This window comes from Engystomops pustulosus, chromosome 3 (assembly GCF_040894005.1).
Source record: "Engystomops pustulosus chromosome 3, aEngPut4.maternal, whole genome shotgun sequence".
In the NCBI taxonomy this organism is placed as follows: Eukaryota; Metazoa; Chordata; class Amphibia; order Anura; family Leptodactylidae; genus Engystomops; species Engystomops pustulosus.
In genome coordinates this window covers 43,795,032-43,820,938 of record NC_092413.1, presented here as the reverse complement: position 1 = coordinate 43,820,938, position 25,907 = coordinate 43,795,032, and the positions used below count along the sequence as shown (strand labels likewise).

General features: G+C 42.2%; 1 long non-coding RNA gene across 1 annotated transcript in view; it reads left to right on the top strand.

The window, feature by feature from the left end:
* LOC140121251 (uncharacterized) overlaps positions 1-7,484 on the top strand; it is a 44,583-nt gene extending 37,099 nt beyond the window's left edge. The window contains exon 3 of the long non-coding RNA XR_011854053.1: positions 6,415-7,484. This is a non-coding gene — a long non-coding RNA (uncharacterized lncRNA). The remainder of the gene's footprint in view (positions 1-6,414) is intronic.
* Positions 7,485-25,907: the final 18,423 nt, after the last annotated feature.

The following is a 25,907-nucleotide window of genomic DNA, read 5'->3' as shown; positions in this document are numbered from 1 at the left end:
TTCAATAAAAAGTGATCAAAAGGTTGTACAGTCCTAAAAATAGAAGCATTGAAAACGTCACCGAAAGTCGCAAGAAATGACATCCCCCACAGCTCCGTATACCGACGTATGAAAAAGTTATTGGCACCAGAAAATGGTAAAATAAAAAACATTTTTTTGTACAGGAGGTGTTAAATTTTGTAAATGTATGAAAACATAAAACCTATACAAATTTGTGATCGCACTGACCCAAAGAATAAAGTAGACATGTCATTTGGGGTGCACAGTGACAGCCCTAAAATCCAAGCCCACAAGAAAGTGGTGCAAATGTGTTTCTTCACCATTTTCACTGTATTTGGAATTTTTTCCCGCTTCCCAGTACACGACATGGAAAATTAAATACCGTCACTACGAAGTGCAATTTGTTAAGCAGAAGCTCTTTATGTGTAAAAATAAAAAAGTTATAGATTTTTGATGGTGGGGAGTGAAAAATGGAAATGAAAAAACAAGTCACAGGGCTCCCCTCCTCCCACAGCCCCCCCCCACAGCTTCCATTACAGCAGCCCCCCCTCCAGACCTGCCATTAAAGGGTCCCTCTCCCCCCAGACCTGAAATGACAGGGGCCCCTCTCCCCCCAGACACGAACTCACAGGGGCCCCTTTCCCCCCAGACCTGAAATGACAGGGGCCCCTCTCCCCCCAGACATGAACTCACAGGGGCCCCTCTCCCCCCAGACCTGAAATGACAGGGGCCCCTCTCCCCCCAGACATGAACTCACAGTGGCCCCTCTCTCCCCAAAAGATGAACTCACAGGGGCCCCTCTCTCCCCCAAAGATGGACTCACCGGGGCCCCTCTGCCCCAAAGATGAACTCACAGGGGCCCCTCTCTCCCCCAAAGATGAACTCACAGGGGCCCTTCTCCCCCTGTAGCTGAAATAACAGGGACCCCTCCCCCTCCCCCTCAGAGCTGCCTTTACAGGGCCACCCATCCCCTCACCTCCTTAAGTGGCTGCTGATGTCCATGATCCATTCCAGGTTTCAGACGCAGCATGTCATGCAGCGCTGCTCCTTCTCAGACAGGCTCCGCGCACTTCCTCTGCGAGTCCGCGCACTGATGCCAGCCGCGGCGGCTCGCACAGATGATGTAATTGTGCGAGTTGCCGGAGGAAGTGCGTAGTGTCGAGATGAGGCGCTGGTGGAAACAGTGTCCGTCAGCGCCCGATCATTGTGGCCATAGTCCTATGCTCTTCTAAATATGAGTGAGGCGACCCGGGGCCCACCGGAGGTTTCTCCGGTAATCCGGTAATTAAAGTTTTTAGTTAGTGGTCAAGAGGTGAAAGGCAAAAGATGGATATGGAGTCAATAGGGTGGTTATATGATAACTTTCAGTAACTTTGCATTCCGTTAAATTATAAGACTAAACTAAACACCCAAGGGGCAGGTTAAGAAGATTAGGTACGCAACCTGTCCGACCTGTCAACCAGGAACGTCAGAGATTTAGAATTATGCAGAAAAACTTCTTTAGATGCTGTATTTAAATCTGCAAACAACTATGGCCGTGGAGATAACTCATGTTGAAATGTCCCATCCGGATTTTATGGAGGCTTCGTATGTCAGATACATCATTATAATCATTGCTGATTCTAGTCTCTTTGTTGCCTGTGGCTAAAATTGAAATGTTGTAACCTACCCCTTCCCCACTCCCATTCACCACTCCCACAGGAGCCTAAACCTGCTATTTTTGGCCCACTGAAATTACTGAAAATTCACAACCTAATCAAAAAATGTTGACAACATTACAAACAATTGATAACATCCCCTCACAACCAGAATGCACTGGCTCACTGTCTGGATGACAAGCATCTAGTGCCTTATAGATGACAATCTGCTCCATCAGGAAGAGGACTTCATTATGACTTCTCCCGGCTGTGACTTATCACCGTTGAATGCACTGCCAGATGTCTTCAGCTCTAGATAGCTTAAGCTTGAAGGAAATATTTAGACTGCACCCCTGAAAATACCAGTCAATTATGGTATATTGTCACCTGCAGAACAACAATTTGCTCCTAAATAATATATATCCCTCACAAAATAACTGACCACACCACCCATCTAATCGATGACCCTCCTAATGTATAATATTATAATATATACTATATTCCCCCTGAATAGAGTATCATATAGTACCTTCACAAAGTTGATACAGGCGGTCCCCTACTTAAGAACACTCGACTTACATACGACCCCTAGTTACAAACGGACCTCTGGATATTGGTAATTTATTGTACTTTAGTCCTAGGCTACGATGATCAGCTGTAACAGTTATCACAGGTGTCTGTAATGAAGCTTTATTGTTAATCCTGATTCTTATGACAACCCAACATTTTTAAAATCCAATTGTCACAGAGACCAAAAAAGTTCTGGCTGGGATTACAATGATAAAATATACCGTTCCGACTTACATACAAATTCAACTTAAGAACAAACCTACAGACCCTATCTTGTATGTAACCCGGGGACTGCCTGTATATATATATATAGATACTAAGCAGTGGCATAACTAGGAGAGGCAGGGCCCCATAGCAGATTTCTGCATGGGGCCCCCCTCCCCCTTAGGGTCCGGTCACAAGTTGCAATTAAAACTGCATCACAATCAGTTTTGAGGTGGTTTTAGGTGCAGTTTTGTTAATGTAACAGGTGAAAGACATGAACAAATGCCTTTCACTTGTTAAATTAACAAATCTGCACCTAAAACCACCTCAAAACTGATTGCGATGCAGGTTTAACTGCAACGTGTGACCACACACTGAAAAGTATTCATACATACACACATGTTTATATAATCACACACATTTATACACTTAAATACACACATATAACATTCTATACTCACTTTTATATCCTTGTACACACATACATATGTATACACTCACATGCACACATTTATGTACTGATATATGCATTTATACACTATATACATTTATACACTGTATATAGTATATAAAAACTCAGGCTACATTCACACAAACCTATGGGGGACGTATATATGGCATGGTTAAGAAATAACTCACGTCTAACTATAGGTATGGCAAATTATACAGAGAATCACCTTAATAGTAAAAAGTGAAGAAATGGCGAGAAAATAATTAGGCCTGACAGAAATGAAATGGTGGCATATGCCTGCACAGTAAAAGAGAGTGATATATTGTAGGTAAACATTCATCCGAGACAGAAGGAGCCAGATGACCATGTTTACTTAAAATTTGCGGCATGCTCCAGTGGTTTCTCCAATGCTGATTCTCAGCTGGTTGCCAGGGAACCCACAAACAAAAGGAACCACAAATCAGAAACAATTGAGGGTAGAAATAGAGTCTTACAGATAACTTTAAGCACGGGTTGCACCAATCTCTCCGAGCGCCTCTTATCCCGCGTCGCTAAAACAAATTTTAATTATTCTCATCAAACAGACGTGCATGTGATATTCTGATCTGATAGAATATTATGGCTTACTGCTGGAATTACCGCATTGTGTTTTCCAGTTGCAGACATTTGAAGTAGATTTTATTATGGGAGCATAATTCGCTGTCATGTTCAACACTCGGATGTCACTTTATTAAAGTAAATAATGTCATAATTAGTGGCGGCTTATCCAAACATTGCCATCGGGTCAGTACAGGAAGTCATTCAGAATGGTGAAGAACAGCCCTTGATAAACAATGCACACACGGCTCAAGTGGGACTTGCAAGGACTGATTTTCCATCTGTTTTCCAACTCTTTAAGTTTTAAAATTAAGATGATACTTCCTATACTTCTTGTGTTCCTGTCGGAGGTTATCTTTTCATATGTATTTGTTTTATTGTAGACATGATTGTACAATTTATTACACAAAGACAAAGTTCAACCTTCTTTCTCTGTAAATGGTATACAAAAAAAAAAAAAGATTGGCTGAGTGCTGACATTTGCCGCGGCAACAGGTTGAATATAAAAGAAGCACTTGTAAATTTACAAGCAGACCTTAATGAAGTGCAGCATTATGGGAAAATTGTTTATATATTTATATACTTGCTTTTTTAATGGTTTGCAGCATGGATAGCATATCTCTTGTATATAAGTATACTTCACCCGTTCTTGAGCACTTAAGGGGAACCTATCACCAGGGACCTTATTTTCACTAAAGACAGGTTACAGAAACCTATTACAGCTGCATTGCAAGTATGCATTTTTGCCTTTTCTAAGCATTTGCATTACAATCTAATTGTGTGTTGTAACTTACCTTGCACCCTGACAAAATCCTCTGTTTAATCCCAGGGGTTGGGCTTTGGTTTGGATGAATTTCAAAGAGTTTATACACTCACCGGCCACTTTATTAGGTACACCTGTCCAACTGCTCGTTAACACTTAATTTCTAATCAGCCGATCACATGGCGGCAACTCAGTGCATTTAGGCATGTAGACATGGTCAAGACAATCTCCTGCAGTTCAAACCGAGCATCAGCATGGGGAAGAAAGGTGATTTGAGTGCCTTTGAATGTGGCATGGTTGTTGGTGCCAGAAGGGCTGGTCTGAGTATTTCAGAAACTGCTGATCTACTGGGATTTTCACGCACAACCATCTCTAGGGTTTACAGAGAATGGTCCAAAAAAGAAAAAAACATCCAGTGAGCGGCAGTTCTGTGGGCGGAAATGCCTTGTTGATGCCAGAGGTCAGAGGAGAATGGGCAGACTGGTTCGAGCTGATAGAAAGGCAACAGTGACTCAAATCACCACCCGTTACAACCAAGGTAGGCAGAAGAGCATCTCTGAACGCACAGTACGTCAAACTTTGAGGCAGATGGGCTACAGCAGCAGAAGACCACACCGGGTGCCACTCCTTTCAGCTAAGAACAGGAAACTGAGACGACAATTTGCACAAGCTCATCGAAATTGGACAGTAGAAGATTGGAAAAACGTTGCCTGGTCTGATGAGTCTCGATTTCTGCTGCGACATTTGGATAGTAGGGTCAGAATTTGGCGTCAACAACATGAAAGCATGGATCCATCCTGCCTTGTATCAATGGTTCAGGCTGGTGGTGGTGGTGTCATGGTGTGGGGAATATTTTCTTCGCACTCTTTGGGCCCCTTGGTACCAATTGAGCATCGTTGCAACGCCACAGCCCACCTGAGTATTGTTGCTGACCATGTCCATCCCTTTATGACCACAATGTACCCAACATCTGATGGCTACTTTCAGCAGGATAATGCGCCATGTCATAAAGCTGGAATCATCTCAGACTGGTTTCTTGAACATGACAATGAGTTCACGGTACTCAAATGGCCTCCACAGTCACCAGATCTCAATCCAATAGAGCATCTTTGGGATGTGGTGGAACGGGAGATTCGCATCATGGATGTGCAGCCGACAAATCTGTGGCAACTGTGTGATGTCATCATGTCAATATGGACCAAAATCTCTGAGGAATGCTTCCAGCACCTTGTTGAATCTATGCCACAAAGAATTGAGGCAGTTCTGAAGGCAAAACGGGGTCCAACCCATTACTAGCATGGTGTACCTAATAAAGTGGCCAGTGAGTGTATGTTTGCGTGGGTTTCCTCTGGGTCCTCTGGTTTCCTCCCACACTCCAAAACATACTGGTAGGTTGATTAGATTGTGAGCCCCATTGGGGACAGGGACCGATTTGGTAAAGCTCTCTGTAGCACATGCGTAATCTTTGTGCACTATATAAATAAAGGAATTATTATAAAGGAATTATTAAAAACAACACATGACTGACTGCTCAGCTCTCAGCCCCCACCTTTGTGCTCCTGTACTGATCTTTTGTGTCTCACTGATGTCAGCACACAAACTGTGAGCTCTGTGAAGGACCAGGAGGGAGGAGCTGTACAGGAGCACAAAGATTGGAACTGAGAACTTAGGAGTCTGCAGCACAGACAAGTCATGTGTTGTTTTTGAAATACATCTAAACCAAAGCCCAAACCCTGTGACTACACAGAGGATTCTTTCAGGCTGTAAGGTAAGTTATAACACACAATTATATTGTAATGCAAATGCTCAGAGAAAGAGAGACATATTTGCAATGGAGGTGTAATGAACTTCTGGAACCTGTATTTAGTGAAAATGAGGTTCCTGGTGACAGGTTCCCTTTAATCAAATGCATTTTATATTGAATAATTCTCTTAAGAAAAGACTTGTAATACTGAACAAAATAACATCACATACACATTTAAACAGCATCCTAAAATGTGTCTTGCTCTACATTGCTGATTTAATTATGTGATCTTCAGTGACATCACTTCTTGTGTTTTAGAAGATGATTGTTTTCACCAAAGATAGAAGGCAAATAGAAACATACAAAATATACAAAATTACACAAATATACAATATACAAATATTCTTTTTTTGCTATTTTCTGTTTATATTTTGTTATGTTTTTGCAGGGTTTTACATTGCTGTAAACACTGATGAAACAAAGGAACACCCCGAATCGACTTGGATTTCAGAGGTTGATTTCTCGCATTTACTTCAATGTGTTTTCCAGCCATTAAAGTATGACACCATACCCTCAGAGTGATGGCTCTAGCTGTACTTTCGTATTATATATTGAATGCCAGAGAGTTTTTCGTTCAGGGACGCAGCAGGATAATTGCTTTAGGTTAGACGCTGATGATTTTGATGCCATATGTCCACATCCCAGCCATGAGGAGTAAGCTTCGGAGTTAACCCCCTGCTCACCAACCTCTCTTGCCAGAATTGTTTTGTCAGAAAAATTGCACTTGTTATGTTTATGAACAATATATTCAACTGAAGAGAAGAAGAGGCTTCACGACACTGTGGTTAAAACATCCAATCTCATTTGTGTTTTTTACAATTATCTTCACTGCAAGGTCCACAGACGTGTTTTTTGGGGTAGAAGATTGATCTCATCGTTAGCATGACCAATCTGTACCTCCTTTATACAAAGAACACTGCCTAACTTTCTTAAAGGGATTGTCTTACCACAGAGAGTTTTGAGAATGATACAAATGTTAATTTTTACAAAGTCTACTGCATCAGGTTTTATAATGGCAATTTGCATATACTCCAGAATGTTATAAAGAGTGATCAGCTTAACAGCAATTAATAGCAAAGTCAATATTTGCCTAGAAAATGAACTTTTTCCCCCAAACCACATTTCAACTTCATTGCAGGCCTCTGCCTTAAAAGGAGCAGCTAACATTGTTTCAGTGATTGCTCCAGTAACACAGGTGTGGGTGTTGATGAGGACAGGGCAGGAGATCAATCTGTCATGATTAAGTAACAATCACACCACTGGACACTATAAAATGAGGCTGGTGATTGGCATTATTGTTTTCTCTTCTGTTAGCCATGGTTATCTCTAAAGAAACACGTGCAGTCATCATTGCACTGCACAACACTGGCCTAACAGGGAAGAGTATCGCAGCTAGCAAGATTGCACCTCGATCACAATCTATCGCATCATCAAGGAATTCAAGGAGAGAGGTTCCATTGTTGTCAAAAAGGCTCCTGGGCGCCCAAGAAGGACCAGCAAGTGCCAGGACCGTCTCTTAAAAGTGTTTCAGCTTCGGGATGGGGCTACCAGCAGTGCAGAGCTTGCTCAGGAATGGCAGCAGGCAGGTGTGAGTGCGGAGACTCTTGGAGCAAGGCCTGGTGTCAAGGAGGGCAGCAAAGAAGCCACTTCTCTCCAGAAAAAACATCAGGGACAGACTGATATTCTGCAAAAGGTACAGGGAGTGGACTGCTGAGGACTGGGGTAAAGTCATTTTCTCTGATGAATCCCCTTTCCGATTGTTTGGAACATCTGGAAAACAGCTTGTTCGGAGAAGACAAGGTGAGCGATACCACCAGTCTTGTCTCATGCCAACTGTAAAGCATCCGGCAACCATTCATGTGTGGGGCGGCTTCTCAGCCAAGGGAATCGGCTCTCTCACAGTCTTGCCCAAAAACACATCCATGAATAAAGAATGATACCAGAATGTCCTCCAAGAGCAACTTCTCCCAACTGTCCAAGAGCAGTTTGGGGATCAACAATGCCTTTTCCAGCATGATGGAGCACCTTGCCACAAAGCAAAGGTGATAACTAAATGGCTCAGGGAAATGGCCTGGAAATTCACCAGATCTTAATCCCATTGAGAACTTGGGGTCAATCATCAAGAGACCGGTGGACAAGCAAAAAACAACAAATTGTGACAAAATGCGAGCACTGATTGTGCAAGAATGGACGGCTATCAGTCAGGATTTGGTCCAGAAGTTGATTGAGAGCTGCCAGGGAGAATTGCAGAGGTCCTGAAGAAGAAGGGTCTACACTGTAAATATTGACTTGGTGCATTAACTCATTCTAACTGTCAATAAAAGCTTTTGTTACTCATAATATAATTGCACTTGTATTTCTGTATGTGATAAAAACATCTGACAAAGACACATAAAAACCAGAGGGCGACAGATCATGCGAAAATATAATATTTGTGTCACTCTCAAAATTTATGGCCATGACTGTATAGAAAGTCTCAGTGCATATAGTTGACCTGGTTAAAGAGAAACTGAATCTATGTATCTGTAATTGCTTGTAATGTCGTCTCATTGATCATTGAGTTTTTGGGATCAATGGCAGCTATTGGTGGTGCTATTCAATTGAATATACTGTAGGTATTGTGAATTTGAGAAGGGAAAATGTATCCGAGAAGTAAGGAGTCAATCAACTGTCAGCAAGATGCACAAAGAAATGCCCGGAAGAAGTCAGCACAGCAGTTTTGGCCAGATGGAGAAGGAATGAGGAGGATACTCCAAACTGAGAAGATCCCACCTGTGTGAGCTTATCTCACTGTATATTATGCCTTGAGCTAGGTGTTTCATGCTGCATTCATTTCAATTGTTGGCCAATACTCGCTATTAGAATTGAGCAAACTTTTCAAAAACTTGACTCGGCCGGTTTGGTGAATATTTTCCTAAAGTTCGATTTACATTTCACGAAGTGTGCAAGCACTGGGAGACTGTATGTGTATTTACATCACTGCACGTGGATGGAAAATGCATATCTTAGTTGTACCTGGTAGTGAATCAGTCACAGACCTGGCCGTTTCCACCATGCAGGACATGCAGCTGTCTGCGGTGCCAACTAGAGAGCAACACAAGTTGGCGTCTGACATGTATGTAAGAAAGACTTACGCTGCTAGAGCTGTGTATCTCTCTCTCCTACAGCTGTAGCCTGCACCAGATCCAGGCATAGATGTCCACCTCGCCAGAAATATTTTATTTTTCTTTAAAATGATGTTTATTTTATCAATGAAAATTACAGACTTTTATATAAATTTACATACTACAAACAATCGTACATATTGTTTCATCTAAATACATCATCCGTTTGCTTTTTTTTTTCCTTTCAGTACATAAGTACAAACACATGATTAAATAGATAATAATACAATAAATTCACCCCACAATGTAGCAAAAAGCACATGGTTCAATAGATCATTAATATTACCAATCATTATATTTCTTTTCGAAAACCAACAACAACATATATCCATCTGATATTTCCCCTTAAACAATACACACCAAATAACCCCCACCCCCCAAGGACAAGACCATATCCAATGAAGGAAATGGAATGGAAATGGAAAGAGAGAGAGAGAGAAAAGGAGGAAAAAAAAAAGGAAAGGGCTCTCTGTCTACTCACATCCTCCACCCCCCCTCTCCTCCACTCCCCCGTGCCATCTCCATATAGTACAACCACTTATACCATTTCTTTTTCCATAACACTCTACTTTCTTTTGTCACCAAGGACATTATTTCTAATTTGATCACTTCCATAACACTCTGTTTCCACGTTTCAATTGTTGGTGAGGTATCCTTAATCGACAATTTTCGGATTACCTTCCTAGCCATGAATAATAATTGAGATATAATTTTCTCAGTACATTTACTCAGTTTTTTCCTTCCAAAATACCCCAATATACCTAACCATGGATCTTTTGATAATGATATTCCCAATGCTTCATTTATAACCCCAAAAACTTCTTCCCAATATTTAAATGTGATACCACCCAGCCCTCTCTTCATGACATTTCAAACAGACATCATTTTCTTTATAACCTATTCTATATAGCCAACTTGGCGTTCTATGCAACCTATGAATAATAAAAAATGTTGTGATTCTGTGCAGGCCCGGCGCCAGCACCCGGCTAACCCGGGCAAGTGCCGGGGCCCCGGGGTAATGGAGGGGGCCCACTCGGGCCCCCGGGTCAGCAGGACATCTGCCCCGCTGCCCGGACACAGATCGCGATGAGTACATGTGCAGTCACTGCTTTCCCCGGCATGAGCTGCAGAGGCTGAAGGACCTGTGATGACATCATGGTCACATGACCTGCCGGGAAAAGCAGTGACAACACAGACCTGCATCTGTGAGGTGAGGGGGGAGAGACATAGCAGGGGCCAGGGAAGGGGGAGAACATGGGGGGCTATGTGTATACAGGAGGTGGAGGGGGTGGGGCAGTGTGTATACAGGGGGAGAACATGGGGGGCTGTGTGCATACAGGAGGAGGGGGGGTCAGTGTGTATACAGGAGGGGGGCAGTGTGTATACAGGGGGAAGAGGGGCAGTGTGTATACAGGGGGAGGGGTAGCAGTGTTTATACAGGAGGGGGGATGTGTACATGGGGATGAGGGGTCGTGTGAGGGGGAGGCGGAGGGGGGGGGCAGTGTGACTACTGGAGGGCGGCCCATAAAGGGGCCCACTAGAGCTCTGTCGCCCAGGGGCCCACTTAAACCTGGAGCCGGTCCTGATTCTGTGACTACTGTTTTTAGAAACCCACAATGGTGACTGTAACACCTCATTCCATTCCTCCACATCTACAGTTGTTGTCCCCAATCCCTCATCCCATTTTTGCATTGCCATAAACTTAATTTTCTTTGAACCCTTATGTACAAGTGCTTCATAAATGGGTGATATCTTTTTATCCCTTATTAAATTTCTAAACTTCCCATATTCCTGTGACTCCAAATGTGAATCTTGTAAACTTTTACCAATCCACCGTAAGTTTATGTACGATATCAATATCAAACTCCTGTGCTAATATTTCAAAAGATTTAAAAGACCCATGATCAAATAGTTGAAATACAAATCTTACCCCTTTAACTATCCATCTTTTGTATCCTGTAATTGTATCCCCTTTTATAGTAGTATTGTCCCAGTTCGGAGCCTCCTCTGTCCAAGCCTAGTATTTTCTTCATTTTATGCCAACTCTGTCTTGAAGTTTCCAACATAGAAAAAGTTCTTACATTGTCTTGCACTGGGGAGAGTCTCCAATATGTCTCCAATATGTTTATGAACTGTAATTTCCTATCCTGAAGTTTGAATAATTCAGCAATTTCACCAGATGTTTCTTTAGGGCCGCTGCTACTTGGGCTGCAACAAAATAAAGGGGCACATTTACTTACCCGGTCCAGTCGTGATCCCGTGGCGTGTTGTCTGACGCTGATTCCGGTCTGCCGGGATTCACTAAGCTCCATGCGCCCGATATCCACCAGGTGTTGCTGCTGCGCCGAGGTCTGCCGGAGTTCACCTACTTCTTCCTGGTGCATGTAAGTGCTGATGTTGCGACACAAATGGTTTTTTAAATTCTGTGGCTTTTCCGAATCCGTCGGCTTGTCCGACGGCCACGGCCCTCGATTTCTATCGCGTGAATGCCAGTGCCGATGCGGCAAAATCCGATCACATGCGCCAAAATCCTGGGGCCTTTTGGCACAAACCAGAAATTGCATGGAAACCCAACGAAAGTGCGCGATTTCGACCCTTAGTAAATGAGCCCCTTTGTCTCCAATTTGGAAGTGACACTCCTCCATCCTCCCTTAAGCATTGTAGAACTTTCTCCTCAATTCTGGCTCCCCCCCCCAAGAAAAATTCAGCGCATATTTTATCCATGATATCAAAAATCTGTTCAGGTATTTTCATAGGAGAATTTCTGAAAAGATATAGCGCTTGAGGAAGAAGATCAGACTAAGCCTAGCCGCATACGACAATTTCAATTTGGACCAAATCATGATCTTCATCCTCCACTTTTTAATTAAAGGGAGTATATTTAATTCCACAAACCGATTTAACGAATCTGATAATACAATACCCAAATATCTAAAGGATTTATCTCCCTTAATAATCTCCAATGGAAGATTCAAATCCACCCTGTTTACTCCCAAGAACATCGCAGCTGATTTTGCCCAATTAATCTGCAGCCCAGACATTTTCCCATAGACACTAAGGGGGTCATTTACTAAGGGCCCAATTCGCGTTTTCCCGACGTGTTACCCGAATATTTCCGATTTGTGCCTATTTCCCCTGAATTGCCACGGGATTTTGGCGCACGCGATCGGATTTTGGCGCATCGGCGCTGGCATCGGGGGCGTGGCCGAACGAAAAAACAGATGGATTGGGGAAAACCGCCACATTTAAACCAAAAAATCTGTTGCAGAGCTTGCACTTACCTTCACTCAGCCTGGCTCGGTGTATTCCAGCGCGTTCCAATGCTTTTCAGCACAGCAGCGCCACCTAGTGGACGGCGGAGGAACTGCCTTAATGAATCCCGGCCGGACCCGAATCCAGCGCAGAGAACGTGCCGCTGGATCGCGAATGGACCGGGTAAGTAAATCTGCCCCTAAGAGTTTCTTGTTGAACATTCATTGACACTTCTGGATTCGCTACAAATAGTAATACGTCATCTGCATATAGTGAGATTTTAATTTCTGTCTGGCCAAATTTAAATCCTTCCACTCTCTCCTCCCCTCTAATCCTTGCAGCCAAGGCTTCAATAACCAATGCAAAGAGGAGAGGAGAGATCCCTGTCTAGTCCCTCGCAATAACTTGAACCTCTCCCCCTCGATACACACGCAGGCCCTAGCTTTCTTATATAATATCTGTATCCAATTCATAAAACAACTCCCAAACCCCACCTCGCCAGAAATATATCAAGAGGCTGAAGCTTCTAGATATATCCTGTGCGGCCTAAGGTGCCAGGCCAACATCAGGTTCTGGTGTAAGCAGCACCAGCGTTTAAGAAATCTGCCCCTATATACATTTAGGGATGGACTTATCTTTTTTTTTACTTTTTGTCAGTTTTTTTCTGCGTTTTGGCAATTGCCCGCTTTGCCCTAAAGCCAGCAATACTCTTATATGTCTGACTCCCCTGAGCTTCATTGCCAGCTGTAGTGATTAAATCCTCAATCCCAATCCAAAAGCCTGTGACAGCCAATGATCTCACAGGGGGCAGTTAGCTGCTGATTGGCATTGATCAACATTTCCTGACATGTGTTGTAATGTTCCCAGGCTTTTAATTTCTACACCCAGCCTCACGGAAGCCACCATTTTAGGCATTTTAGGCTTATTTTCAAAGGAAATTTGTATTCTTGACTCACCAAAGTTTTGCAGAAGGTTAGATCGAATTCCACTTTTTCGGAATCACTTCACTCATCTCCACTTGCTATAATCCTAATACGTCCAATTTTTTTTGCTTATTAACTTTGGGCCACATTTATCACTTGTTTTTTCTGTTGTTTTTGCGCCTTTTCGTTTAGGCGCACCGTTTTTGCGCCATTTTTGCGATTAAACGTCAAATTAGCCGCGCAGCTAAAATAACCACCTTTCCCTCATCTATCGTTCAATTCCAGATGTTTTGCTGCGCCTAATGATATTCATCACGTGCGACTTTTGCATTTAGGCGCAAAAACGGGCGCAAAAACACTCCAGCCCAAAGGTGGCGTTATCTGAGAAGAAAGCACTGAGCCCCTGTGCAGAAGAGCTCATTTCTATCAGCAAAGCTCAACCAGACACTGGAACATATAATAGATACAATTAGATACATTACAGACAGGAGCTGCAGACTCTATTTACAGTTCATCACCTTCTATTTACAAAACAATCTGCAAAATGCTGAGCTCACAGCAAGAGAGAGAAGTTTGCACAAGTTTGCAGAAGCTTGCAGATAGTACATACAAGTGTCCCCCATGTAATTCTGCACAGTGTCTGAGGGGGATATTGTGCAGAATTACAGGGGTGCAGCAGGAGACCAGCACTGGGGGATCCCCTCCAGGAGAAGCCCCTGCTGAGGAGGTCACTGGGTGCAGTGTGTCACACACCTGGGTGCTGCTGTGAGTATTATCTTCATTCTGGGCTGTGGGAGAAGCAGAGAGGAGCTTGTAGCAGGACCACTACTACACTTAGGCGCACAAAAGTGATAAATGTGGCCCTTTATATAATATAATGGGCCACATTTATCACTTCTGTGCGCCTAAGTGTAGTAGTTGCGCCTAAATTCTGGCGCACTGTTTTGCCAGAATTATCACAAGCTACAACCATCTGTGATAAGTATATTTTCTGCCTCTTATTAATCACTTTACTTTAACACAGTTTAGGCGCAGTTTAGGCGCAATGTTAGATTCGGGCACTTACATGTGATCCTGCTACAAGCTCCTCTCTGCTTCTCCCACAGCCCAGAATGAAGATAACACTCACAGCAGCACCCAGGTGTGTGACACCCAGCACCCAGTGACCTCCTCAGCAGGGGCTTCTCCTAGAGGGGATCCCCCAGTGCTGGTCTCCTGCTGCACCCCTGTAATTCTGCACAGTATCCCCCTCAGACACACTGGTGATACTGTGCAGAATTACATGGGGGACACTTGTTTGTAGTATCTGCAAGCTTCTGCAAACTTGTGCAAACTTCTCTTCTCTCTTGCTTTGAGCTCAGGTTTTGCAGAATATTTTGTAAATAGAAGTGATGAACTGTAAATAGAGGGCCACATTTATCACTTTTGTGCGCCTAAGTGTAGTAGTTGCGCCTAAATTCGGGCGCACTGTTTTGCCAGAATTATCACAAGCTACAACCATCTGTGATAAGTATATTTTCTGCCTCTTATTAATCACTTTACTTTAACACAGTTTAGGCGCAGTTTAGGCGCAATGTTAGATTCGGGCACTTACATGTCATCCTGCTACAAGCTCCTCTCTGCTTCTCCCACAGCCCAGAATGAAGATAACACTCACAGCAGCACCCAGGTGTGTGACACCCAGCACCCAGTGATCTCCTCAGCAGTGGCTTCTCCTGGAGGGGATCCCCCAGTGCTGGTCTCCTGCTGCACCCCTGTAATTCTGCACAATATCCCCCTCAGACACTGTGCAGAATTACATGGGGGACACTTGTTTGTAGTATCTGCAAACTTCTGCAAACTTGTGCAAACTTCTCTTGCTCTTGCTGTGAGCTCAGCGTTTTGCAGAATATTTAGTAAATAGAAGGTGATGAACTGTAAATAGAGTCTGCAGCTCCTGTCTGTAATGTATCTAATTGTATCTATTATATGTTCCAGTGTCTGGCTGAGCTGTGCTGCTAGAAATGAGCTCTTCTGCAAAGGGGCCCAGTGCTTTCTTCTCAGATAACGCCACCTTCGGGCTGGAGTGTTTTTGCGCCCGTTTTTGCGCCTAAATGCAAAAGTCGCACGTGATGAATATCATTAGGCGCAGCAAAACATCTGGAATTGAACGATAGATGAGGGAAAGGTGGTTATTTTAGCTGCGCGGCTAATTTGACGTTTAATCGCAAAAATGGCGCAAAAACGGTGCGCCTAAACGAAAAGGCGCAAAAACAACAGAAAAAACAAGTGATAAATGTGGCCCAGAGTCTGCAGCTCCTGTCTGTAATGTATCTAATTGTATCTATTATATGTTCCAGTGTCTGGCTGAGCTTTGCTGCTAGAAATGAGCTCTTCTGCAAAGGGGCTCAGTGCTTTCTTCTCAGATAACGCCACCTTTGGGCTGGAGTGTTTTTGTGCCCGTTTTTGCGCCTAAATGCAAAAGTTGCACGTGATGAATATCATTAGGCGCAGCAAAACATCTGGAATTGAACGATAGATGAGGGAAAGGTGGTTATTTTTGCTGCGCGGCTAATTTGACGTTTAATCGCAAAAATGGCGCAAAAACGGTGCACCTAAACGAAAAGGCGCAAAAACAACAGAAAAAACAAGTGATAAATGTGGCCCAATGTTCAGAAATGCTTTAGTGTTAAATAATGAACATTTGTTAGTTCTAGGTTTTATACTACAGAATTTAATAATAAATTAATATCCAGGAATATTGGTGACCAAATACCAAAGTTTATAGGGATACAGTGCTGGAGACCAGGAATAAGAATGAGAAGAACCATATTGGAAATAACAAATGGGAACGGAACTAATATTTTAAGCAATGCCATGCTGAGGACCAAGAAGGATAAGTCCACCCTGAATTACTAAATGGATAGGTCACCATGATGGGTTAGAAAGAGAGGTGACCATCTACGGACATCTAAGTCGGGATGATTTGTGTTAGTATCATGACTGAACATCATTATTCCTACTATTGCCCTGGATACTTTGATGTGATAGCAAGGATGAAGTACACAATTTTGGCCTCTTTTTGATGCGCAATTTGAGGGCACCATATAAATAAAGATTGTTATTATTTCTTGATTATTGGTATGGTCTGCGACTGTACACGTTTGTTGTCTCCAGTGGATGCTCTAACCTGTCTCTATGACAGTTTGTTTGTCAAATTGGGATGATCTGCTCAAATGGGTTTTATTGTATATTGTATTAGCCCCACATGGTACAAACATTCCTATCATTAAAAAATATAAAGTTAAGAACACAAAAATATTGGAAATATTACAAATACCATTAATTAGCCATGTGAGAGCCAACTACTAGAACCAACCGAGATCACAGCACAAATGAGAAATGAAGTACAACATGTTATCCTAACAGATCATTTGTATCCAAATAATACTGAGTAAATTGCATGGATAAAATACAATTCACAGTATGGAACATTAAGGGGGCACAATCTCATTCCCAAATATTTTTCATTTGCAAAGACAAGACATAATCTGACTCACAGAAATATTAGGTATCAATGTGAAATAAATCAACTTGGAAAAAATCACTCATTTATATTGTTACATTTTGAAAATAGAAAGTTTTTACTTACAAATGAAACCCATTAAGCATACAAAAAGCTCAAGGGCTTGTATATTATATATTTACTGATTTTTTTTTATTCCAAGTGGAACTCGTGTATAAGATGTAGGGGACAAATGTTTACCAGTATAATAAGAAAAGGCACAATGGACGGCATTTGTAGGTTTGAAAGTTCATTGTCAGTCTATTCAATCTCAATCCATGGATTTCTCTGTTCATGCAAGAAGATATTTGACCAAAAAGTAGAAGAAGAATCTCTCACATTGAAGGCAATAGCACATCATTCTACATGACCAATCCTTGTAACGGTGCTCTTATGTAAAAATACATTACTAACCTTGGTCAAGAGCGAGTGAATTAGAGAAAAGAAAGAATCATATATCTGTGTTTTATCATTGTCAGTAGAAGCAGTAACTTAGTCCCAGCACAGTACAAAGAAACTAGACACAGTGGGGCTCATTTACTAAAGGTCCAAATCGTGCATTTTCGTCCGGTTTCCCGAATATTTCTGATTTGCTGTGAATTGCCCCTGGATTTTGGCGTACGCGATCGGATTGTGGAGCATCGGCGCCGTCTTTTGCATGACAGAAATGGGGGGGCTTGGCGTGGGCGTTGGAAGACCCGACGGATTTGGAAAACCCGCGGAATTTAAAAAACTATTTGTGTCGGAAGAATAGCACTCACATACGCCGGGACGAAGAAGGTGAACTCCAGTGGACCTCGGCGCAGCAGCGACACCTAATGGATATTGGGCGCACCACCATAGTGAATCCCGGCAAGCTCTGAATCAACGTCGGACAACGTGCCGCGGGATTGCGAATGGACCGATTAAGTAAATGAGCCCCGGTGTGGATGTAACCAAGAAGAAGGTATTGGGGTATTTCAATTTAAACTTATAACAATTCAGATGGATTAAAAAAATAAGGGGTCATTTATCAGTGTTTTTCTTCCTGTTTTTTCTGTCTTTTTTGAGACATTTTTTGGCTCATTGCATTTTTTGCGCCTTTTTGGGGACATTTTGAAATGTCTGCCGGACATTTGGTTTTCATGAGTAAGACATATTTATCTTCTATTCCAAATGTGCTAAATGATTTCAAATTGTCTCAAATTTTTTTGAGACATTTTTTGGCGCAAAAAACTCCAGACAAAACAATACTTAAGAAAAACTTAATATGGAAAGAAATGACTTGAGACATTTGTATAACATTTTTGGCACATTTTTAACAAATGTCTCAAAAAATGAACTTTAAACACAAGAAAAAAGTGAGATTGATAAATTACCAAAGAAGCAGACAGAAACTAGCCAAAACATACAGAGATAAGATAAATGATGCCCATAGCCCGTGTTTATCAGTTAGATCAAGCCTTCATATTTTGATCTACCGTATATACTTGTGTATAAGCCGAGTTTTTCAGCACAAAAGATGTGCTGAAAAACGTCCCCTCGGCTTATACACGAGTAAATACAAATGTCAATGCACTTAAAAAATAATAAACTTATATACTCACCCTCCGTTGCCCCCGATGTCAGCCTATCTTCTTTCTTCTGTAACATCCTGCAGGGCGCCTCCATGTTTTTCTCGTGTCATACGCGTCATACTATGCACCTGCCGGCCTTGGAGAGAGCAATGGCGGCGCCCTGCAGGATGTTACAGAATAAAGAAGACAGGCACAGAAGCCAGAAGACGAGCCGCGATGACATCGGGGGAGCTGCGCTGCGCATCGGGCCACCAGAGGCTGAGTATATAAGTTTTTTTTGTTTTTTTTAATGCTGGGCTGGCTGTATACTACTGGAGGCAGGCTGGGGTGCCTCTATACTACTGGGGGCAGGCTGTATACTACTGGGGGCAGGCTGGGGTGCCTCTATACTACTGGGGGCAGGCTGTATACTACTGGGGGCAGGCTGGGGTGGCTGTATACTACTGGGGGCAGGCTGTATACTACTGAGGGCAGGCTGGGGTGCCTGTATACTACAAAGGGCAGGCTGTATACTACTGGGGTCAGGCTGGGGTGGCTCTATACTACTGGGGGCAGGCTGGGCTGGGCTGTATACTACTGAGGGCAGGCTGGGGTGGCTGTATACTACAGAGGGCAGGCTGTATACTACTGGGGTCAGGCTGGGTTGGCTCTATACTACTGGGGGCAGGCTGTATACTACTGGGGGAAGGCTGGGGTGGCTGTATATTACTGGGGGCAGGCTGTATACTACTGGGGGCAGGCTGGGGTGCCTGTATACCATAGGGGGCAGGCTGTATACTACTGGGGGCAGGCTGGGGTGGCTGTATACTACTGGGGGCAGGCTGCATACTACTAGGGGCAGGCTGGGGTGGCTGTATACTACTGGGGGCAGGCTGTATACTACACGGGGCAGGCTGGGGTGGCTGTATACTACTGGGGGCAGGCTGGGGTGGCTGTATACTTCTGGGGTCAGGCTGGGGTGGCTGTATACTACAGGGGGCAGGCTGTATAATACTGGGGGCAGGCTGGGGTGGCTGTATACTACTGGGGGCAGGCTGGGGTGACTGTATACTACTGGGGGCAGACTGGGGCAGGCTGTATACTACTGGGGGCAGGCTGGGGTGGCTGTATACTACTGGGGGCAGGCTGGGGTGGCTGTATACTACGGGGGGCAGGCTGTATACTACTGGGGGCAGGCTTGGCTGGCTGTATACTACTGAGGGCAAGCTGGGATGGCTGTAAACTACTGGGGGCAGGCTGGGCAGGCTGTATACTACTAGGGGCAGGCTGTATACTATAGGGGGCTGGCTGGCTATATACTGGGGGGGGGTCTGTGACCAATGCATTTCCCACCCTCGCTTATACTCGAGTCAATAGGTTTTCCCAGTTTTTGGTGGTAAAATTAGGGGTCTCGGCTTATACTCGGGTCGGCTTATACTCGAGTATATACGGTAACTATTTGGAAAATCAGTAACAAGATCGGCAGCCATGGGCAACACATTGGCCCAGATATATGAAAACTGATGCATTCTGCCTTAGTACAGTTTGCCTCACTAATGTACACTTTGTGCCACATTATTTAATAGTGTTGCATAACAATAATAACTCTTCATTTCTATAGTGCTCACAGATTCTGTAGTGCTGCACAGAGCTTGCCAGATAAACCATCTCAATCCTTTACTTTGTGAAGAAGCCTCTTTGTGTTCAACCCAGGAAAAGATGGCAACCCCAGCAGTATACTTCAGGCCTATATAATACCCTTCAGGCCTTTAGGGTTATCCAACGACACTAACATTAGCATATAAGCACGTTACATTGTTTTTAAGGGTCACATGAATATTGCCACATTTAAAATATATGCCTCCTCCCACCATTAAAATTATTTCTGAAATATTTTCTGTCTTTGTGTATATTGGCTCCGTCAACCACCATTTGGCCCCCACATTATTGCTTGGCTCCACCCATCGCAGGTGTGTGAAAGGATGAAGAGACCCTTTAGTTTCCCACACAGTGTTCACTGCTAAACAACCGTGCACTGAGAAGGAAAAGTCCATTATTTTAAGTTTAGCTAAAGGCAGTGTATGGAAGGAATCTAGTAGGAATCTATCATCAGGAATATCTCAGCTAATGTATTACTGATAGCAGGTTTCCTTTAAAGACCAATTTTTAGTGCATATTTTTGAACTACAACTCAAAAATGGCAAACTCCTATATAAGGAACTAACTTTGGAGTAAATGATAAATACATAGAAGCAGTGGACAGTATATGCCACTACATATGTGTATATTGATCAGTATATACTGATCTTCAATGATGAATGTGCATTAACTATTAACATTTTTATCCAAGAGCTAAAATAATACCAAGGAAGACATAAAACAAGAAAGTCATCCTTTACTTTAAACTTCAACATAAGGGTCAAAAATATAGGAGGACATTTGAGGGATCATTTATCTTAGTATTGGTATCATATTTGCAACTTTTTTGGGCGCATTGGCAGATTTGAGCAAACATGTGCAACTTTTTCACCTGCTCAGCAAAGTTCGTCCCACCAAGTTTTTTGTGTTGTGTCTGATTTATCATTATTATCCAGATGTTGATGGTTAAAGAAGTCACAAATTTTTGCTCAAGGGCTAAAAAAGTCACAATTCTATTTTCAAAAAACACCACTCCCCTTCTGGTAAAGAAGTAAATTTAGAATGGGTTGCTCAGAAATTTGCAACTTTTGTATGTTAAAAAGTTGCAAAAGACCCCCACCAAAAATAGACAGATGCAAACTTCCAGGCTAAAGGTAAAGGACCCCTATGTTGCAAATCTGAACTATATGCTGAAGAACTATGGGGTCATTTATTTTAGAATTTTCCTCTTATATTTGAGACTATCTTTGATAAATTTGCACCTAAATTTGCGACTTTTCAACTCGCCTAACAAAGTTAGCCATGCAAGAATTTTTGAAATTCAGATGTGAGCGTATGAAAAAGTCAAAATTTTGCTGCAAATGGTGGTTAAAACGTTGTAAATAAACTCCAGTCCCAATCAAGCCTAGGAAAAACTTTAGAAGGGGTTGCAAAAGAGTTTGCAACTCTTGTGCAACTTTTTGATTAAAGTTCGCAAAAGCCCAACAGACTTAGCTGCCTGATATTCCAACCAAGTCCAAAACAAAGTAAAACCATGAAAAGATACATAAAAATGACCCCTTACAAGTCTGAGGAATAGCAGAGCTCAGGAGCTGTTCACAGTAGGAACAGCAGAGAAATTCAAAAAAGGCCTAGCTGTCTGAAAGTAGCAGCAATCCAAGAGTCCAAGTTTAGGTACTTTAGGTAGGTTGCTTTTTCTTTTTTTGTGTATTTGATGAACTGGATCCGATCGAGGATCCAGTGTAAAATTGATGATATAGGACAAAATAGGTTGTCCCAACTGGTGGGCCGTACCCTTATTTGGGCGATCTATTTTGTCTTTTAAATACTGCTGACATGAATGTGCCAGCATGCTCTGCAGAAGGAGGCCGGCTGTTACATATAGCCCTGTCATTGCGGCGTCTGCCCGGCAGGGAGATCTCTCCTTGTTGGGCAGTTTAACCCCTTAACATTCACAATCAAGCATGGCAGTGGCAGCTGAGGAGAGAAACAGAGAACACAGTTCCCTCTGTCATTCCCACGGTCCCCAAAACATGATCGCAGGGGGTGCCATGGAATCCAGAGGTCTGAGGAAGATCTCTGTGTCTGCCATGTACGGTGGCCCATTGGGCCCAGTCCAAGACTGTACAGTCAGAAGTACAGTCAGTCAGAAGTACTGCAATTTATTGTATAAAGGATAAAGTTATCCTCCAGTGTAAGTCTCCTAGTGGGACAGTAAAAAATAAGTTAAATAAAGGTTTTAGAAAAATAAATGAAACATAAAATGAAAAATAAAAAAACAACACAAAAATCACCCATTCCCTTTATATAATTCTATTTTGCATTAAAAAAATGAAATAATAAAACTTCAGAAAATTGGTACCGTCGCGTCTGCGACCTTGGCCAATAAGATATAACATTTTTATACCTGTATTGTAAATATAATGCAAAGACGTTCCCGAACTACAGTAACAGCTATGCCCGAACTGCAATAGTAAATACAGTTCCAGCGAGGCTGTTCGGCCTATATAACTCCCTTCCAACCCATGGGACCGTCCAAAATACAGTCTGTATACACGGGTTGCACATGTTTGTGTGCAAGAGTCCTCATTCTTATAGATGACCCTTGTAGCCTGAAGCTAAAGGTTAGTAAATTAAAAGGTCGCAGTGGGCAGAGAGGTCAGTTTGTAACTAGGGGTCGTCTATAAGTGGGGTATTGTTAAGTTAGGGACTGCATGTATTTAATCTTGTATATCTTAAGCTTTTCTCTTATACCTTCCCCTCTCCCTCCTTTTGCAGGTGTAATCCGTTGTTACTATTCTTAATAAAAAAAACATAAAGAAAATAAGTAAGAAATAATTAAAAAATTAAGCTAGCATTAGTAGGCACGTGTGCTAGTTGTAGTCAGTATGTTATGCTAAAGAAAAAAAATTTGATGGTGGAGATTTTTTTAAACAAATTTAAAAAATGTAATCTAGAGACACTGGGGTCCTGCTACTGATGTGAAAATATGTTAAAATGAAATTGTATGATTTACAGTAAAATCCTAGTTCACATAAAAACAGTAATTACAGTGCAACAATAGAAAAACCTATACATTTCAAAATGTGAAAATCTGTTAAATCTATCCAAATTGTGCTATAATGATAATTGTATTGAGTCAAGAGGGATCATCTCAGTTTTGCAGCTATCCACATCTATGGGAGTTCTGGAATGTATCAACACATTCATTCTCCATTGTCACCTAAGAATTTCACATGGAAAAAGAAGACTTAAAGCAGCGACAGAATCCAAAGGTTAAAAAATGTGAATTTTGAAAAACATGTTTAAGAGTTGGCCTTCATGCTTTTAACACAAACTAATTGTATTATATCCTTGGCTTTTTATCCATTTTCTAACCATCTATCAAGGTAAAACAGGACAAGTAATTTGTCTGCGTCTGCATAGAAAATGAATGACAGTAAATGACAATTTGTCTTGATATTTATATCACATAAATAAAAGAAAATAGGAAAATGAAGAGATACAGCGGATAAAATTTAATCATCACTGGGAGAAAAGCAGACGGCACTTGGATTGGGGCTGTGTGTAGGGACAACCAACAAGACACAGCTGATAGGACCCAAACTTTTCCAATTAAAGTGCATTGTTATGAGAATGTCCTTGAAGTGTACTTAGCTTTTGGTGCTGGGGTTGTTATATTCCGACTATTATATTTTTGCGTTAGAATGTGAATGCAAAATTTTTTTAACTTAAAAAAAATATCAAACTTTCAATGCCCAACAGGTTTCTATGCAAAATTTTAAACATGTGAAATAATTATAATTTTAAATTTTTATGTTAAAACAGGGTCCATGAAAAAAAATCGATCCTTTGCACCCGCCCTGGACCAGATACACATTTCACTGAGTGGACGTTGCTGCTGGACATATCATTGAATAGAGGCTGCTCCTAGACATTTCCTTGAATAGAGGCTGCTGCTGGACATCTTTTTAATGAGTGAGGTTCCGAGACAGTATCTTAATAAGGGAAGCTTCTGCTGCATATATCACTGCATACATGGTATATAAGTATGGTGCTGTGAGTATGTGTCAGTGTAGCATATATGTGCATTTTCAAGTGTAATGTGTAGAACGACCTGACAGCGAGATTTTAGAAAATCTATCAGCCACACTTCACAATTGAGTAGATTGTTTCCTACAAATTTGGGCCCCTTGGCATATGCTGGGAAATAGATTTCTGAATTCTTAATTCCACCTTTATTTTTGCCTATGAGCCCATTGGAACTCCACCCCCTAATCTTCCCTTTCCCCCCTCTATTCTTCCATAGGTTTATGGATATGTTACCTCAATTACATGCTTTGTGCTTTGTACACTATGTACCTATGTTGTTTTTCCCTTAGCCCCATTCTCGGATCTTAATTCTACTTTATTCTACTTCAACCTTTTACCCACTGCTGTGAATAAAGTCTGTGAATAAAGAGACTGAGTTTTACGTTCATAACCTCTGTCTCCACATCTGATACCAGCCTGCCTCTAACATCATGGGCCTCCCCATCTGTCCAGGAATCCCTTCACCACACATTACACAGAGAGTGCCCCAGAAGGGACCTTCTATTAGATTGTAGGCTCACCCTCTTCTTGAATTCCCTTGCTGGACCTACTCAGCATGGAAGAGGCCTGTCACCTGGACCAGGCTACCATGACCCATTTAGTGCTGGGCCATGCATCAAGCCAGCCACTAAATTACCACAGGAATTAAGCTTCGCCCATGCCAAAAAGTCAAGCCCTGGTAGGACTGCATTGCATATTTATTTCACGTTATGTTTATACCTGCATCTGAGTCTCTGTTAATAGAATCTGTCACCGATTCCACTGAATATCACATAAAGTCGCCTTTTCATCACTCTCAACAGACAGTTGAAAAAGTAAGCTAAGTTACATGCAAGTGTTATAATTTGGGTTTAGATCCTTTGCACTACTTTGTCTCCTTTGCCCAGAAAAAGGGATATGTGTGGGGCTTAAAATGTACCAATGGGAGGCATATATCAAGACCCATGTTTCTTATAGTGCTTTTGATCCCTAGCCTATAGCTTGCATTCAAATGACAAGGCACAAGAATAAAGCACTTGTTCTCAGCAGCCACACTACAACTTACTCCAGCAGGGGTGAATTGTGGCACACTTTCTTGCCAGTTTTCCGGTAGGAAAGTTTGTGAATCCAGCAGACACCAGTGGCCTTGCCTTTTCCTTGCCTTGTGGCACCCCTTTATGGACAGTATTGAAAAAGGCAAAAAACTATTTGCCCAAATGGAGGAGAATGCCTTTTTTTTTACCCAGAATGGCGTTTATACATGTTTATACATGTACCAGAACTGCACCATTTTCTTTCCAAAAATTGGTGGTTTAAACTACACAGTCTAATGCTCAATCCACTCCTGTATTTCCATTTACACTATCCATTTTAGGAGTGTAATGGAAACTAAAAAAAGGAAGGTGAACGGAAGGTCTCCATTTACCGGTACCTTTTGTTCATCTTTGGCTTACATGTATGGAAGTTTTCCTTCGGTTACAATTCTGTTATAATAGCGGAAAAAAAGACTTAAGATGCAACAAAATTATCACCCAAATCAGTTACTGAAATAAGTCAGGTGAATTTGAAGACCAAGTTAAACACAGTCCAAAAATTACACAGCATTAGTAAATTTGCCCCAGAGGCTTAACGGTTAAGGTTAAAGGTTTTTATTGTTCCGATTTCTCTATTACAAGATGTATCCCTTTTGTCCACGTCTGAAAAGCTGATGAATGAAAAATTTATACAATATTTTAAGATTGAAAATTGCATAT